The sequence below is a fragment of the Alligator mississippiensis genome, chromosome 3 (genome assembly GCF_030867095.1).
Source record: "Alligator mississippiensis isolate rAllMis1 chromosome 3, rAllMis1, whole genome shotgun sequence".
NCBI lineage: Eukaryota > Metazoa > Chordata > Crocodylia > Alligatoridae > Alligator > Alligator mississippiensis.
Genome location: NC_081826.1, coordinates 167371706 through 167388553, shown reverse-complemented (window position 1 = coordinate 167388553; position 16848 = coordinate 167371706). Strand labels below are relative to the sequence as shown.

General features: G+C 42.1%; 1 long non-coding RNA gene across 1 annotated transcript in view; it reads right to left on the bottom strand.

The window, feature by feature from the left end:
- LOC132249462 (uncharacterized) overlaps positions 1 to 16848 on the bottom strand; it is a 123204-nt gene that overhangs the window by 40559 nt on the left and 65797 nt on the right. The window lies entirely within an intron of this gene.

Here is a 16848-nt window from a genome sequence, read left to right as displayed (position 1 = left end):
CCCCTGCCCCAGCAGCAGGGAGGTCCCAGGCCCTGCTCCATGATTGCAGGTCCGGGTCTGGGAGATGCTCATCTCCCAGCACCAGCTGTGTGATCATGGGCCTAGCACTGGGAAATCCTCTCCCAGCACCAGCTCCATGGTTATGGGGCTGGTGCTGGGAGCTTATTACCTACCAGTCCAGGTCTGCAGTCATGAGGTTGGCGCTGGGAGATCCTTATCTCCCAACCCGAGCCCCACAGTCGTGGGACCCGGGCTAGGAGATCCTTGTCTCCCAGTGACAGCTCCATGATTGTGGTGTCAGTGACCAGGGAGCTGGTGGTGGGAGAGAAGTATCTTTCAGCCAGGGCCCCATGAACATGGAGCAGGAGCTGGGAGCTCCCTGCTGCCAGGCCAGGGGGACATTGTCACCATCCGGGCTCTGGTGGCAGAGCCCACCCTGGCAGCAAGTAGCTCCCAGGGGCAGAGAGAAATGTCCCAGCCTGCACCAGAAGACAGCTATTAGGGCTGTGCAAATCTTCAGTCCCCGATTTGATTTGGCGGAGATTTGGCCCGATTCGATGGCTGAATCCGAATCGAATCAAATCAGAGGACCCTTTAATTTCTCCAAATCGAATTGCAATCCTCTGAATTGATTTGGAAAGATTCGGCGATTCGGACATAGACACAGCTTTAAATATTTTTCCTAAGTACCTCTAGGTAGCAGGCAGCTCGTGAACATTGCAATGCTGGGGCACATGGAGTGTCCCACAGGAGTGCAGAGGGCTCCCCAGAGTGCTTGGCAGCAGACCTGGAAATGGTCCAGAGGCACTTCCAGTCCACTTCCGGGTCCACCAGGAAGTGCGCAGGGCCCCCCCCCACGCCCTCCTGGCCCAGCAACTGGTGCCTCCTGGGTCTGGGGGGGCACCCAAGGTCCCCCTGTGGCTGATCACTGAGCCAGAGGGGTGCAAAGGTGCCCCCCAGGCACTCCCCAGGGGACCCGGAAATAGACAAGGAGGTATTTCTGGTCCACTTCTGGGTTTGTCTCCGAGCACATGGAGGACCCCCCACACTCCAGTGAGACGATCCATGAGCCCCAGCATCATAGCATTCACAAACCCCACTGGTACTTTAAGGTATGTAGGAAAAAGATTTAAAGCTGTGTCTGTGTCCGAATCACCGATTCTCCAAATCAGCATTGAATCTTCAGATTTGGACCTGGCCGAATCGAATCAGGGACAGTGATCCGAATCAAATCGAATCACGCCCACTTCGCACACTCCTAACAGCTATCTCCTGGTCCCTGGGCTAACACCCAGAGGGAACCTAGAGCTCCCCCTGGCTGCTGCAGGGACCTATTGTAGGGCCACAGGGAGCAGGAGCAGTCTGCTGCTTGGAGTACAAAATCTGGTCCTGCATCTCTGTACATGTAGACACATGTCTGGAAGAGTTTACTGTTGTGTAGTTTACTTGAGAGTAGATTCTTCCCAGATTATTTGCACATGTAGACACACCCTCAGAGACTTAAGTGCTGGCATTGATTCTTTTGCAGCTTCTCCCAACAAAAGAAATAACAATACATTCATTTGACTAGTAGATATAAGTAGTGGTTAAAACTAGACACTGCTTCCTTTGTAGCTGCTTTCAAAATATTTGTAACCATTGCTTGACTGTTTGCTATGTCCCAGTGGACAATGCCAATTACGTCGTTGGATTAGATACTTAATTTAGCCTAGCAGAATCTGTCCCCTGTCCAGATTGAAACATATCTTAAATTACAAGCAAATTTGCTATAATAAATTTAAAATTATAGGGTAACTTCCTATGTTTTTTCATCACCCCCTTCCCTGACTCTCTCCTTGCAGCAGTGGGATACTGACAGCCTTTATCTCCCTGCTTTATCTGTGGCAGGTTAAGGTGCTTTTGGTAATACACATTATTTATGGAGAATGGTTGATTATGTCATTTTAGAAATAAGTTAGTCAGGACTCCTATGGGATGGTTTGTATTGGGATGATCCTGCCTCAATCAGGCGGTTGAATTTGGGACCTCTAGCAGTCATCTTCCAGCCCTACTTTTCTATGATTCCATTCTAGCATACATACACATATCATATATTCCCACATGTAAGATGATACAGTATAGATGACATTACAGAGCTAGCATTACCTACCCATTACCCCATCCCTCTGATAACTTCATCATAAGGAATGTATTAGAAATAGAGAAAGCACATCACAGGAAATAAGATCCCTTACTGGAAACACCACAAAAGAAGGCCTTTACACAGTACACCATTATTACAACTGTTCATATCTGGCCCAGTAAGTGTTGAAGTCTGCTACAGTTAGCATGTTGACAGGTTTTCCTAAGACAATGGTGAAAAATTTTGCTTTGAGCTTTCACACGCTGATATTCCCATTCCAAAGAAAGCATTGTGGAGGGAGCAATATGTTCTAGTATTCTTCTGCTTTCTCCTGCATATGCCAAGAGGGCATAGAGGAGTCTCAGAGTGGCTACAAACAATTACTCACACTTTAAGAATCCTTCATATGGTGTTGGAATAGGCACCAAGTTCTTAGGTGTATTCTGTTCTATTATTTCTATCCCATTCACACAATAACCACGATGTGGGAGTACTTGTAGTGCGAGTTGTGTGCCACGTGGCAGCCAAATTTCACTTTACAGAACACAAACAAATATTAAAACTGGGCATTAAGCCCATCCTCTTTTATCATATTTGTGCAAATTCCATGTATTCTGCCTACAAAGCAAATTATGTAAATTAGTCTCAGAAAGAGAGAGAGAGAGAGAGAGAGGGAGAGAGAACAGAGCACTAATTTTTGTATTCATTTAATTATAATGAACATTCTGTAAAATAGCCTGAATCCTGAAGTAAAAAGCAGTGGGAGTTGTTGCTGTTTGGGAAAAAAAGAAACCATTAGAAAAATTTAAACAATTCACTTTATTATTGGGTGGGAGGAAAATGTCTTTAGAATTGTAGAAAGAAGATGACCTGGTGTCTGGTGTGAAATCAACAATCCTAATGCATAAAGGGGTCTGTTCTTTATTCATGGTAGGAAGTCAGGGGAATAGAAGCAGTCTCACTGCTAGAATATTGTTAAATTTTCTAGGCTGATCCTCTCTGGGATATCACTACAAAACACCAGTGCAGCAGCATATTTGAAGACTGACAGCAAAGAGTAGAATTCATGCATGTTTGAAGTTACTGTGAAAATATGGGCTGGCCTTACAAGGGAGAGCACATCTTCAGCTCTCACTGGCTTCATCTAGAGTCATTTGCCATATCGTGTATTTCTGCCATTGATTCCAGATCCATGATTTAGGAGGGTCATAAATGCAGAGTGAACAATTAATAAAGTTTTGTTCCTGTTCGTGCCAAAACAAAGGCAAGTTTCTGATCAGTTTTCTTTTAGGAGTGGACCACTCTGCACTGATGCGACTACACAAGATGCAGTACACCAGAAAAGTCCATACTAGTTCAGACTTGAACCCAAGTCCAACTCAGGGTTGTAAAGGTTCAGCACACATTTGTTTAATGTGTTCTGCAGAATAAGCCTGCAGAACAATAAATACATTTCTCAAAGTTGGGTTGCAATTCAGAGAAACAGAGTTCGAGATGTCTGGATGGGCTACGTGGATCTATAGAACTGTACACCTCTCAAAAACTATCACTGGGTCCTGGAAGCTTTCTATTCAGCCATGAGCTCATGAAAGAACAGACTTTTTAACAACAGTTCTTTATTTCTGTTCATGGCTTTTGCTAGACACAACTAATGAAGTAGAACCATGGTGCTCAACATCCAGCCCATGGGCCAGGTCCAGCTCACAGAGCCATATCTTTGGGCCCACAGAGCTCCCCACAGTCTTAAATTTTCTGGCTGAGAAGCAGTGACAATTAATGTTGCTGCTGTTTCCCTGCCACCAGATTTTCAAGCCCTGCAGACCAGATGACATGGCCTCGCATGCAGAGCCAGGGCAAGAGGTGTGATCTGGCACATGGGGTTGGGGTCTAGCCCCAATCCAGTGCAATGGGCCAGGGCCCAATCCAGTGAACTGGGCCAGGGCCAGGTCCTTATCCCTGCACACTGGATCAGGTCAAGGTACAAGACCCAATCTTTAACATGGGGCAGGGGATGCTGGGCCCCATCCAGTTCACAGGGCTGGAACTATGTACTTAAATGGCTCCACATACCAGATCAGGCCCTAGCCTCATGCACTAAATTGGGCCCCCAGACCAGGCCTGGCCCACAGACTGACCCTACATCACTCACCGAGCCCATGAGTCCAATAGGTTGGGCACCACTAGAATAGGATGGCTAAAGGTTGACCAAGCACAAAAGGGTTTTTTATAAATATAACAAATGTAAAGAATGAGGTTTGTCAATGAATGTAAAGATAGTTCACATATATTTAGAATAGTACCATAACATCAACAAGTTTTAGTTTAAAATTAAATAAAAAATGGGAGATGGGAAATGCTAGCCAGGTTTAGAAGCATCTCAGGAAAATGCTTACTTCCTGGATTTTTTTAAAAGTATGGGCAACACTATGAAGAATTGTAAGGGGGAAACGATTCTGAAATGGGTTTTGTTTTGTTCTGGGGTTTTTTGGGGGGGGGGGGGGGTTTGGGTTTTTTTTTGGGGGGGGGGGGATGTTGATGTTCCACTAGTCAAAATATAGTATTGTGGGAAAGAGTTAATTGGAGCTATAACCTCTACTTTTGGGTCCTTCAGTTTGTGAGTGTCCAACTCTTGACACCAATTTCTGATTTTTCAAATGAACTAAGAACTCAAAATTGTTATTGAGATCATTACACTGCTGGAGAGCACTGAATCTGGAGCAATGGATGGAAAAAAAAATAACAAAAGCGTCCCAGACCCTATTGTGTTAACATTATTCCATCACTTCCCCATAAGCCGATGTCACCAGTCCATCCAAGAATATCCCAGAAACACGCTACCATCACACTCTAATTTCAGATACATGCTATCCTTCACTCCCAGTTTAAATATTATACTATAGGAGTTTACAGGATATCTCCTTCAAATTGCACAACTAGTGGTACCATTTTAACAGTACCCATTCAATAATGAGGAGTCAGTCATGGTAGTATAAGTGTGCTTATACTTCTAGAGTTATTCCTGCTATAAAAAGCAGAATAAGTTGTATTAGCATTTTTAGTCTGGTATAATTGCCTCCACAGTAAAGGTTGTGCTGCTGTGACAATACTGGAAAAACAATCACATTGCTTACCACAATAGCAATACCAGGACAGAAACTGTATTTAAACTAGGGCTAAGAAATATTGGTAGGCTTTTTTTTTTTTTAAGTAAATATAATTTACTTAAAAAATAAAGATTTTTTTTCTCCTGTAAAGAGCAAACTCACCTAAACAACTTTCCTTTCAGGATACATAATGCAAAAATAAAATAAAATAAAATAAAAAATAAACCAAACAAAAAACCCCAAAACTTATTTTATTAGAGTGCCATCTTGTGGGCACTACAGGTTCTGACAGGAAGTTGGTCTGGCAGAGACAAGGAAACAGATTGAGAATTTCTTTGGGGACAGCAAATCTGATTTCAGATTTAAGACTGTTGATGAAGCAGTTAAATAAAAGCCCTTTATTTAAAATGAAGTTCACTCATTCTATAAAAACAGCATTTTTTTTTATTATGGTAACATTGAAAATCTCCAGTATAGAAAAATGCTCTATTTTTCTTGGTCCCATTTAAAACACATGCCTTGGCCCTGGACAGTACACAATGTCAAGCATGACAAAGCAGCCTAATAGGCTTGCCTGAAATTGCCTTTTAGCAAAGGAGATTTTTTGTGCGTGTATTAACTGTTGACATTAGGGGCACTGGAAATCTACCTAATAAATATAGAAGTTGTCTCCCCTTTATTCTTACCACACACCAAATCCTCTGTTCTGTTTGAACCTATTTGCAAATGAACTACCTCATCATAATCTACAATTGTCATCACACAGTGGGGCTCCTAAGGCATTGCCAGATGACAGCTTCAAAATAATAATAAAAATAAAACTTTAATAATAAAAAGTCACAAAACAAAAGTTCACTTAGCTATTTGAAAGAGTTAGAGAAGCATGAAGGGTACATATAAAACAGAGTGGATGTCTCATGGAGTTGGTAATGGAATATTTCAACCCTCAACCTCCCACTCATATACCTTTCATATAGCTGGTATGTAAATGCTTTTACAAATCTGATGTGCTTTATGATTTATCAAAGGTGAGCTGGTGTTCCCCGTACAGATTCCAGTGGAAAAGCATCCACAGAATGAAATAATAATCAACATCACCACCACAGCTGATACTCATTGTCACAGCCTTGCAGATTCAAGTAATCTTCCAGGGTGATGCAGACTCTGAATTAGATGCATGCCCCAACTCTTAAACATAGTTCTCCTGGATCAGGATTGAAATACTTAACAATATGATAGAGAACAGTAGTGCCGTTATCAGTGCTGTACTTGTTGTGGATGACATCTGGATAATACAAGTAAGAGGTATGTGGATGCAAGTTAGAGGTCCGTGTGACCCTGGTCTTCTATGAGACAACCAACAGTTGGAAAGGAAAGCAAGATTTACCAGAAGTGAAAACATATACAGTTCTTCCCCTAAACTTAGATTCATAGGATACTCTTCTAGTTTTATGGATCAAGAATATAATCTAGAGTTTTCTGAAAAATCAGTGAGGTTCATTAAACTTTCAAACAAGCTTGACCTTCTTTTATTTTTATTTCTTTTGTATTTACAGGTTTCCCTTGCTTTATGCAGGTTCTATATGTGCAAATTCACTCATGTGATGAACCTTCTTATACCAAAAATTTGGTATAATGCTGATTTGAGGAGAAGGGGAGGAGTGCGCTCATCTTATGCTGAAGTAAATAAGGTATATTAGCCTCCACTTTGTTTGCAATTCCTCCACTCTGTGAAAAGCCATTTAATTATTATAGTTGGCCAATTCATCAGACCCATCCTTGTTTTTCTCTCTGTTGCAAGTTGAGGCTAGCTTTTCTAACGAGAAATTATGGACAACACTTACAATTGCAGGTTGAAGTCAGTCAGCCAGTAGGGATGTGTATGCACCGATGTTTATGTACAGGATTACCATCCATCAGTAATATAGTGCTTTATTCTGTTCTTCAGGTTCTATTAAGGGCCTGATCTAATGGCCCCCGATTTCTAGTCCCTTTGTTATGGTCACATAGCCAAAGAATTCAGCTCCTTGTTGCTATCAAAAGTTATCTGCTAATAATCTCTTACAGATGGAAGTAGCTCTGAACAGGAAATGAGACAATTTACCAACCACACTCCGAGGCAAGATACCAAGATAGATATGAAGGGTTCGATTTACAAGTCCTCTTATATTCTTGGTCCTTCAAAGCACTTTACAAGTCATTGAGTTAAACAGCTCTGTTACATTAGTAGGAGATCTTGGCAGTCTGGAAGAAATCAAAGGAAAGCATAAAGCTGACTTTCCTCATGCTTATTCTAGCTGTAAACTGGTGTCACTCCATTGAAAATGATTTCAAAATGATTTGATTTGAAAATGAAGTGTGTGAGAGAAAAGAGAACCAGTATCTAAGAGTTTATTACCTGCTTCCTTCATGAGCAATATGAGAAAATTACCCACTTTTGTAGGCAATTTAGGCATCCAATCACACCACAAATCAGTTTTCCAAAACTCTTTTAAGAAACTGGGCTGTGTCAATTACCTGGTTACTATGCAAAGGTGCTCACTGGCCACATCTACACGAGACACTGACTGTGCACTAGCTCACTACTACTGTGCAGTAGAGTCACATGGCAGGAAGTGTGATACGTCACAACTGTGCAGTCGTAACGAGCTACTGCACAGCCAGCGTCACCTAAAAGCCATTCAGCAATGCTGCTGTACAGTAACACTGGTTCCTGCACAGACATTTAGTACTTGTGTATTACATGTACTTCTGCACACATACTAAATGACTGCACAGTAATGACTGCAGAGTCAGCATCTCATGTAGATCTCACGTAGATGTGGCCACTGTCTCCTAGAAGATCTACATCACAGAGGCTGTACAGTAGTCATAAAGATTTGATAATGCAAATTATTTTCTTTTCAATCCCAAGGTAAGGGTAAGTTTTTCTACTTCCTCCTAAGTCTTTAGCAAGTATCTGAAATAATCAATGGTTCTCTTCTAAGTGCTCAGTATTTTTATTTGTGGCTGGATTTACAGAAAAGAAATACAAAAAGATTTTGTACAGTTCACATATCAGCCCAGTCCTAAGCCACAGAATAAATTGTCTGCTGGGCCAAAAAGCAGAAATTTTAGAGGGAACCTGGAGAGAATGAACCTCTAAAAATTGTTGTACCAATTTTACTCAAAACTGCAATGTGTCGCTGAGATGAAAGAGAAAATAAATTGTTTGTTTCCCACCTCCCCTCCTCTTTTTCTTTAAGATATTACTAGATTCTGAAATGAATCCCAGCAGGAAGGCAGAAATTGTATTTTTCAAAAGATACCACATCTCTGTGCTAATTTTTTTTTTTTTTTGAATCTCAGATACATAGTGCACATCCCGCTCATGTCACCCTGATTCTGCTGCCTCACAAATCTTGTTAACCTCATCGCTGCTCACTCTCTCTCACAGCCTTTTGTGTTAAGTGGTTCAATTTCCATTCAAGGGACCAGATTGTGGGCTGCGCTGCTTAGGACAGTGGGAAACAAAACACACCAGGCAGCCTGGAGAAATGGGCTTGTTTCTTTGCCTGTGGTCTCAGGATCACTGCAAAAGCAGTAAAGACATACCCTAAATGACCCTGGGTGAGCCACATAACCTGTCTGACAAATGCCAAAAATAACCGCTGCACAGTGATGCCTCAATTAAAGTTAGATCTTAAAATAAAGAACCACTGTAAATATTTTGATTGAACTGTCTATCTTTATTTTTAAAGAATCAAACATCTTATTCTTTAGGAGCTGGGAATGCAAAGATGAACCAACTGAGATGCTGCCTTTAATTATTCCAGTGCAGTAGTTTTACCAAGATGTCCTCATGGTCTTTTTTTAGCAATTCTCCAAGTAATTCCCTCCCTTTCATAATCCAAAAGGTCATTTTAATTCATAGCCCTGTTAACTGTATTACGAGATTTTTTTCCCCCACAGGGAAACTCTCTTTCTTCATTATTCATTCCAAAAATGAATTAATCTTTTTATACTAAAGTTCCCCTTTGTCATTGCCTTTGCACTGACACTCAGCTACACCATTTGTCCCTTCACCCTCAGCAAAAATCTAAAGCTGCATGCATATATTTTTTTTCTTTTTAGCACTTTCCAAAAATTGTTCAAGGAAGTAGATGTCAGGGAAATCTATGTAATTAGTATTTTTTCCCAACTCTGCTGATAGATTCAGTTGAATTTCAGTTAATAAGAAATTATTTCCAACTAAAATTTCTAGGACTGAGCATAACTTTTATAATCATGCTTACTAAGGATATGATGATTAAATCTACAAATCTCATCATCCTATCTGCATGAATGAAGGCTAGAAAGTCACCACTTTTAAACACACAACTGCATAATATCTGACCAACAAATCCATTTGTTTTTTATTAATAGGGTCAAAGCCCCAGAGACAACTGTGGATTATAAACTCTGCACATTCTGTTAGAGGATTATTTGTAGTATAAATGGAGGTTTCCCATTTTTTCAGACTTCAAAGTTTGCCTGGATTATAGAAAAGCTCTGCTTTTAATCTTTTTTTCTTAAAAGACACCTCGACTGTATTACCTTCCAGTTCAGGATTTACCCTAATTATTTTAGAATGGAAACCTTTTTCTCAAAATAATTTTGTATTGCTATAAATCACTGATGGATGTGTGTGTAAAACCACCAACACTGAGATAATCTGGCTCACCATTCAGACTCCAGGAAAAACATTATAATACCATCCCCAGTGGACACACCTACAGTGTGTTTGTATCTACAGTAACAGCCAAGGATACTGAGGCAAGTTCCCCAGCTGAGTCCTCATCAAAAGCCTACTCAAGTCAATGGGCTCCATGAACTCCAATGGGCTTGAGGCCAGGGAAACATCTCATCTCCAAGTAGGAAAAGTTATTTTAAAATATATCACCTAATTTCAGTTTGTATGTTCCTTGGAGCAGAGACAGCTTATTTTGCAGGATATATACTACACATCAGCAGGCTTCACAACTAAGAACTGTACTTGCAATAACAATGCTGTGCCCCTGTTTGCTTGATGTGCTCGTCCTACAGTTCCCATTAACATTTAACACAGATCATGTTGCATTTCTTCTTTTACCTGATGGACAAAGACACCTTCGTGTAATGTTGTACACATATAAATATAAACATGTAAACTGAAAGTACATCTCCCATAAGTCCCCTACTATTCCATTATGACTCAGTGTTTCTGAGAACATGCCTGCTAGGCCTGTGTGAATAGGGAAGTATTTGATTCAGATTCGCTGATTTGGAGGACAGTGATTTGATTAGGAGATTCAATTCGGCACATTCAATTCAGCCGAAACAGCTTTGGAAGATTCAGCGCCAATTCAGAGAGACTCAGTTATTCAGATCAGCTGGGGAGAGGCAGGCACAGCCGGGCAGCTGCAGATTCTCCCGCGGCACCTCCAGCTGTGCCTGCCTCTCCCCAGGTGGGGGGAGCCATGGGAGAAGCCACTATGGATGCCCTGCCTAGCTCCAGCCCCCTGCACTTAAAAAAATTAAAAAAATAAAAAGTTGCAGCAGTGGTGAGCCAGGGCCTCTGGGCACTTAAGGCAGAGCACCCCCGCGCCTTGTGGGACAGCAGGGACTCGCACCTCCCCACCCCACCTGGCACCCACATGGGTGCAGCGCAGCTTGACAGGGCACTGTCTGAGAGCTATGGCTGCTGGGGCTGAGTGCTGCCGGGCTCCATGTGACTGCTACAGCTAGTGAGTGCAGGGCATTTTTTTTTATTTTTTTTTTTTAAGTGCCAGTAGGCTGGGGCCAGGCAGAGCAGCTATGGGGGCTTCCCTCCACCCGGTGAGAGGCAGGCACAGCTGAAGCAGCTGCAGGAGAATCTGCAACTGCCCAGTAGTGCCTGCCTCTCCCCAGCCAATCCAAATCACCAAATATTTTTTTTTAATTGATTCAGATGCTTCAAATCAATTTGAAGCTTTTCATAGGTCTCCCAGTTTGATTCAGAAATGCAGCCCCCAAATCAAGCCAAATCTCCTCTGAATAGAATCTGCTACAGAAGCTTCCCACAGCCCTAATGCTTGTTACTTAGCCCCTATGCAAGGATGGTCATAAAAAAATTACTGCAAAAGAAGGAATCAGTTCTGTGCAAGTAAATATTCATGGGAAAACTTCTGAGGCATTCCCTCAAGTAGCATAACTAGGGGGAGAAAACTGGGCCAACAGCTCTGGGAACCAACTTAGAAGGAAGGGATGAAAAATAATAGTTACTTCCTCAACCATCACAATTACAGCAGAGGCACAGTGGCAGCCGGAAGATGCTGCTCCCTCCATTCATCGCAACTACCCCAGGAGGTTAGCCGACTTCTTATGCCTCCAATTTCCTCAGCTCCAGGTCAGAGGATTCCTGAACTCCACTATGCAATTGATGGGATCAGGTGGAGTCAAATTTAACAACTGACTCTTGGAAAAGGAATGACAAAATGTAGAATGAGGCTTTTTGTGATAACTTTCTCAGAAATTAGAACAAGTGCTTGCAGAGTTCAGGAGGCCCTCTGACCTTCTGTTCCTCAGCATGAGTCTTATAATTATAGCTATGTTACTTAGAGTGGGATTCCTTAATGAATTAACGTTGCAGTATTTTGAGTAGCCTGTACTCCCACAGCAGAAACGGAGTTGGACGTACCTGTATCCTGCAGATGACTTTCTATACTTCACAGCATCAGTCTTTTTATCTCTGTAGTGGAAAACCTGAAGAGCTATTAACTGTATTACCAGTATTTGTCTTCAGTTTAGATAGAAGTTGAAGCTTGCCCAGGAGAGAAACCAGGGAAAATTGAAGGCGAAAAACAGACAGAAGTGCCAAAGCAGATAAATATATTTTCAAAACAGAGTCCATCACAGGAGTTAGCAGGTTCAGCTGAGGTGGAAGGTCTGAAAGCATGTGTTGAAGTACCTGCAGATGTACAATAAGGCATCACCGAGACCTCCCAGTACTGAGGGATTCATTTGCAAATTATATTGTTCTTCTCAGGTTAATAGCTTTGACCAGGTTTAGAAACCGTCTTCTCCAGCTGCTGGTCTCATAATAAGGAATGTTTCTGTGGATGGAAGTGCTGCTCTGGAAAGCACATCTAACTGCAGCTTTGTAAATAAATCAATCTTGTTCCCCCATGTTTTGAAAAAAACTTTTGTTTCATGTTGATCTAACTTGTCCCTGCTATTTTAAACTGCAATTTCATTCTGCAAATGAAATGGTCCATTTGACCCAAAATGAAGCATTATGTTTAGTTTTAGGGCATGTTTCCCCTCTTTTTAAAAATAAAAAATAGATTCAATTTCAAAATGAACTGCTATTCTGAAATGAAAGGACAGAGCATACTTCTTCAAAATGTTTAAAAGAAAGCATTCAACTCTCTCAATTGTTCCCCCTCAATTCTTTCCTCTTCCATAATTTGCCATATTTAAGTCAGACTAGGGAGTTCCCCCGAGCTGTATTTTTCAAAAAACAAACAATTAGTCTGGAAAGCATCACCTTGTTTTTTGCTCAACTTCATGTCAACTACAGAGGTCTCCAGTTACCTAATGGCAACACTATGTGAACATGCAGGGCACTGCATTTTGCAATGCAAATTTGGGGTACACCTGGGGAGTGTAGGGTGGGAACTTCAATGATTTTTGTAAGCCTTTGTAGCAAAACCCCCAGTTGCTTTTTTTTTTTAATTTTGAAATGCATTCCCTCCCTTCCCCAACTATTTCTGACTTTTTCTCTCCCTCTCTATTCCCTATAGATAAGTATGAGTAAGCTAAGACATAGGATGAGCTGTAGCATTTTTGTAGCAAGTATTTTTTTCTTCTCTCTCTCCTTCTTTGATCCACTGTTTTATATTGTATAATTATTATGTTTATATTGATTTTTACAGTGCGATTACTGTTTTACTGATTTTTACTGTTTTGTTTACTTGAGACTATATGATTTAGACCTACATGTGTAAGTTAGCATAAGTAATGTCAAGTTATGTCAAGTTTCCATTTTGAATGTCAAGCCTCCACCTTGTGTCCTCTGCCCCGGTGTAACCTATGACTCGTGTAACCAGTCTCATGTAAATTGGTTCCTGAATGAATGGGGATGAATGAGGGTGCTTGAGATACAATGGTAGCAGGCTTCTACTGAATAATCACCTCAACAACTGGACCATCAGCTCAACGACTGGACCTTTGCCTTCCATTGACTCACCCAGGAACCATGGACCCAGCATTTGAAAGACAAAGACCCTACAGAAATCAGCCAACCCACTATTGCAACAAAGTCATCTGGAACTTCATGTCCTTGCCTGGAGTGCACATGCTCAGTACACCAGGACTGACCCTTGCCTGGGCATGCCTCCTGTCACTAGGGTCACACAAGGTCTGCCCCTATAAAAAGGGGTAGTGAAGACAGAACCAGTGGGACACTCTCTCCATCTGGACCAGCACTATGCCACACCACCTAGCCACCCAGAGGCCCTGCCAGCAACCCCCTCTGGACAACACCTTGCTGGAGAAGACCCCAACTAGCCATCGAGGATCAACTCACAGCCCAGAACAGGTAGCTATCACCCACCTTCCTTCCCCCAGCAATGGACCTGGACTCTGTCCCTACACACCTTGACTTCAATCCCTCCACCAAGCCTTTTCTCTCCTGCTACCATTGTGTGGGTACGTATGTGAGTGCTTGTGTGTGTGTAGGAACCAATAGTTTTATGGGGCTGTCCAGTGTGTCAACAGGTTTATTAAATGGACATTTTGAAACCCCTAAGTTGGGTTTTTGTCTTATTGACCTCCCGAACCTCCTCCTTGATTTCCTGGCTATCTCCTGGCTGCCTCCTTCTTGCCACCGGGCTTTTCCTATTGCTTCCACCCTGGCACCAGGTCACCCTGAGTAACCCTGGGGCACACTAACCCTATGTAACGCCAAGCCCCAGTGACCCCAAGTAACCCCAGGGCACTTGACCTTAAGTAACCCCAGCTTCCTCTCTAGTCTGCCCGTTCTAATCCCGACCCTGGTAACTTCCACTCTCTTATTTTCCCCTCTCTCATCGTAACCCCCATCCATCTCCCTTCTTCCAGAAATCTTTGACCCTTGATAGTCATCAAACATCCTAAATATCCCAAGTACACCAAGCACACACACACACACCATACCACCCAAGTTAAGAACTCACCTGTGTGTATGTGTAGGTGGGTGGTGTGTGTGAACTGGAAAATACATATTATATATATCTATCATTGTGTGCATGATATATGAGTTAGTGATATGTGTATGTGTATTGAGTGTATGGATACTAACAACTGATTTTTGTCTAATTTTCAGTGTGTACATTGTGTATGTGCTTGAAATGGTGATGTGTGTGCATGGGCTTGGACTGGTAATCTTGGATGCGTATGTGCCTGAGTTGGTAGTGTGTGTGTGCACCTAATTGATTTTTGTGTGTGCGTATGTGCAATTGTGTCACACCCTCCCATCTAACAGTGCAATTTTGAGATCCTGATAGTTGGCTTGGCCCTACAGGACAACACCTTCACCAATTCACAGGTGTTCTGTTAAATTGCAAACCTCACACAGTAAGCATTGTCAAATAATAAATTTTAAATGGCAACCCAAATATGTTCTTTCAATTGTAATACATATATGCACTCATTCTCTGCATATGAAGAAGGAAATAACCCTCCAATTAGTTGCTTTATGTATTCTTGGGCTATGTCTAAACCACGTACTTGCCACATACAGAAGCAGCACACTTGAATAGCCTGTGCTGTTCCATGTGGACTATTCCCTTGGCTGGAAGCAGCATGGCTGAATGCACATGGCACTGGAGACACGCTAATAAGCAGTATTAAGGAACAGGGTCTGTGAGCCCACCCTTGGTGCTACATGAACAGGGCTACGCTGCTTCTGGTGAGGTTGGCGGCATACATGGAGCACCATGGTATGCTGTGAGCAATGCTGTCAGCTACAACATGGCGTTACCACATCAGCCAAGCTAAATCATGCTGTTATTTATTGTTCTGTATAAAGAAACATAAGGCATAGGAGGATGAACAAGCCATCATGGAGGTGAAGGAGGGCAGGACTTTACAGCATGTCAACTGCTCCACAGTCACTGCCTGTGGACATGCTCTTGCCCCACAGTAACCCATGGCAGCTTAGCTCTGTTTGTAGCAAGAAAAGACCCTCATTCAAGTAATATTTATACTAGAAAAGAGTGAGTTTTAGCATGCCAAACCAGCAGTCAGCATTTTTTTCAGACTGTGGGCCAGAACAACCCAGTTTGAATAAGAGACAAGCGGGTACGAGGACCCAGCCACCACTGCTTCCCTCTGTGGTGGCATAGGGAAAGTGCCCATTGCTGCCATTTTCCCCCATAGTAGCACTGGGAAAGTGACCACTGCCAAAGCTACCTGGTGCCAAATGCCACCAAATCTCTATCTCCACAGGCTGGATCAAAATGGCCCTGCAAGCTGGATCTGGTCATGGGCTGACATCATCTGTGTTTGAGAGGTCTAAACAGGCTCACCAGTTCAGATTTCCTGAGCAATAATCCTCTTTCTTATGTGGCCTTCACTATTTTTCTTCAGTTTCTCAAGTTGTTCAATAACAAGGATCTTTGCTTGCTGCACCTGCCCCACAGGGTTCTTGCAAATATTAAGCAATATCTGGGAATCATTTTGAAGATCAGAAGACCTATATGAATACTAACAGCTATTATTAAAAGCAGACCCTTTTAAAGTACAGCACTTTAAAATAAAGGCAAGCTGATGGCATTTTTATTTTCCCAAAATCTATCTCGTGGACCACATATGTCCCTGCTGTGCAATAGAAATGTCTGGAGATCAATGCAGTTATGAGGGGGTGAGCTTGGCTCAGTGTATAAATTGCTGGATACATACTTTGAAACAATGTCAAAATCCTGTTTCTAAGTGTTATCTTGCCCCTGCGGGCACCGGCCCAAGCCTTAAATTCACTGGGCTTGTGCTTTATGATCACCACCATTTGCTTGACTTTAAGAATTCATGCATCCCCTTCCTGTTAGTACTGCATAATTCAGGCAGGTTTCCTAGATAACATCCTCATAAAGCCTGAAGATATGGTGCATGGTATCTTAGTAAAGTCCATACATGTTAATGCCAGATAACTTGCTGTAGAAGTGGAGCTGCTTGATAGTAACACACCAGGAAACTTATCATCTTAAAAATACGAGTTGCTGCATTATCAACCAACTATGAATGCAACCCCTCAGTTATATATTTAAAGGGCCCAATTCTGCATTTCTCATTTGCATTAAATAGCTTGTTATCAACAGTGGGGCTAACAGCATGAATAAAGTGCTATTCAGATTGTGTCAAGTTTGTGGAACCATGATACATTAAATGAGTTTGTTGCATATTGGGGGTTGGGGGGGAGCTCAATATGCTATAAAATATTCCATCCATGTCATTTCTAAGGGCCTTGTCACAAGGAACTCTTAGGATGTGTTTTATGCAGACTGTAGTAAGGATTAGCATGGTGTATTAACAGTTAGTCACATGATAATGTTTACTACAATCTCTAATGCAATCTCCAGCTTGCTGATTGTTGGACCCAGCCCTGGC